The following is a 2,752-nucleotide window of genomic DNA, read 5'->3' on the forward strand; positions in this document are numbered from 1 at the left end:
ACTTTCACTTAGTTAAAGTAATTGACAAACATAGTAATATCACCTCAATCATTTTATTCATCAATTCAACAGTTGATACACCAATCAAGTTATTGTAGTCTTGATCCCATAAAACAAAATTGGTGTAATTGTCTCTATTTGTGACCTGCAATTCCAACTTATACCTACAACAAAGGGATTTAGTTATCTAATACCATGTTACTGCTTCTAAACATGAACAATATCTAAAATAAAAATACAAACCTAATTCCATGTTTTTCATTATCAAACCCACAGAGAACACACTTAAAAGGACCTACTTCATCAGTCTTCTTCTTGCCGCTATTGCATACTGGATAACACCATCCATCATTACCTATATTAAACCTCACAGTATTTGCAACCGTAACACAATATTGTTCCTATATCAAACAAAAACAAAGTTATCACAATACAAAATTATAAATTCAATAAACATGTAACAAAACCAATAATAACTTACTCATTACCTCTTTCATACATGTGATTTCAGATATCGTACGGACAACTGCTTTATACATAAATTTCTCATGTTCACTATACTGGGACAGTGAATTCAATTGGCTACATTCTTGACTCGAATTAACTTCATTGCCAAAACGTCTATAAGTGGAATATTTAAGTCATTATCATACAATATATGTTAAACAATGTCGTAGAATCTTAAAATTACAGCAACACATACACTATCCATGGCTCCTTGAATCGAACTAATTCAGCACATTCTTTGCCCATTAACAGCTTTGAACCATTCCAGGAATTTGATATTGACACTGGCCACCGTCCTAAATTAATGGCAAAATCAGCAAAAAAAAACAAAAAAACACTGAAATTAAATGGACAAAACTGAACACGGCTTAATCTTAGCCTACGTCAACATAACGACGAGAATATAGGAATCTGGGTCACCCCTCCAATTACTCATAAATTTGAAGTAATATGAATCCCACAATGTACACCCAATGATAACAGAACGGTAAAGGACACCACCATGGTTTAAAAATATGAAGTCATAAATGCAAACAAAAAAAAAACATACTAAATTATTACTAACCTGAAATCCCTTATATGAAACACAACATTCTTCGACTGAGGATTACACCTCACGTTATCCACCACTCCAATAATATCTAAAAGCAATAATAACAGGTCATTAAAATCATAATCTTTACAGGGTAACTTCCAAAAAACAACATTATATGTACATACCATACACCAAACAGTCTACGTTCAGAAACTAGGGGAACGAAGAAGAAGAAATGCAGAAGAATGGAACATATATTTCAGAATACATATTAAATAAAACCTACGAACGAAACTCAGAAAACACAAACACCAAAAACTCAAACCCAAAAACCAAAGAAATGGTATACATTTAGAAACTGGCGGAACGAAGAAGAAGAAATGCAGAAGAATCAAACCATATATTTTAGAATACTGATTAAATCAAACCAACGAACGAAACTCATAAAACACAAACACCAAACACTCAAACACAAAAACCAAAGAAATAGAATACCTTAAGAAACTGGTGGACAGAGAAGAAGAAATGCAGAAGAATGGAAGCATCCAACTGAAACCATATTTAAAATGCAGAACACGGAATCATCCCGAAGTAACTGAGCTCAGATCATTAATGCATGCAACATTAATCAAATCATGCACAGTAATCCCTCCAACAAATACTCAAACAAGTGGGAAAGTGGATATTACATTTATGGGCAAACAATTAAACGAAATAGTTGTTTGATAACAGGGTTAAATTAGTCCAACAGTGAAATGGTAATAGCAGATCACGGGCCATCTTTAAGAGAAGAGAAAGTTACTAAAAAACCTGAAAATTGGACAATTAGCAATCATTTAAGTTGGAGTATTTGGGTAATATACAGAGGTCATTATTTTCTTATATTTTAGATAATTAAGAATGGTAAGATATCATAGCAGTTAGATTACTGATATTTCAATGCACTCTATCATTCCCAATAGAGCTTTTGTTATCCATAATAGCCTTATGCATTTATCCCAAATAATTTCTAAAGTCGTAGTTATTAAATAAAAGACATATAGTTCTCGGACCCGTGATTGCGCATCTGGTGTAGTGGTATCATAGTACCCTCCCACGGTACTGACCGGGGTTCGATTCCCCGGATGCACAATGTTCCTAAGTTTTCATATTTTCAGATGTTTTGATAAAATAGAATGTTGTTTTTTTTTAATTCAAAAATTACTTTTATTTATTAATTACAAAACAAAAATAGTATAAGCCATTAATTAATTTATATATATATATATATATTATTTTTAATATAATATCCTTTTATTTTTAAATTGATCATTATAATAACTAACAATTTTTTTTCTTAAAATTGATTAAAATTTAAAAGTTTTTTATAATGGTTTAAAAAAAATGAATTTGATTAGTGTTATGTTAATTTTTATGTGCACTGTATTTATTTATTTATAAATATGACTTACAGTCATTAAAAATTATTAATCTATAAATTTGTTAATAATTATCGTTTGTAATTGAAATAGGTTTTAGTATAAGAAAATGATTTTCAGAATGCTTCATTTATGCATTAAACGTCGGTGTGAGAACCTAGAGATAGATGTTAAAAAATTTGAATATACAAAATTATATTATAATATTATGATATTTCTATATATGCATTTTATTATTGTAAGACAATTTATGTTAGTGTGAGAACCTAGAGATAGATGTTAAAAAATTTGA

At 29.9% G+C, this 2,752-nt stretch overlaps 1 non-coding gene across 1 annotated transcript; it reads left to right on the forward strand.

Moving 5' to 3' along the window:
• Positions 1 to 2,102: 2,102 nt before the first annotated feature.
• On the forward strand, positions 2,103 to 2,173 carry TRNAG-CCC. Its single transcript has one exon. It is a non-coding gene; the product is annotated as a tRNA-Gly (tRNA).
• Positions 2,174 to 2,752: the final 579 nt, after the last annotated feature.

Source organism: Vigna unguiculata, chromosome 11 (assembly GCF_004118075.2).
Source record: "Vigna unguiculata cultivar IT97K-499-35 chromosome 11, ASM411807v1, whole genome shotgun sequence".
Lineage (NCBI taxonomy): Eukaryota > Viridiplantae > Streptophyta > Magnoliopsida > Fabales > Fabaceae > Vigna > Vigna unguiculata.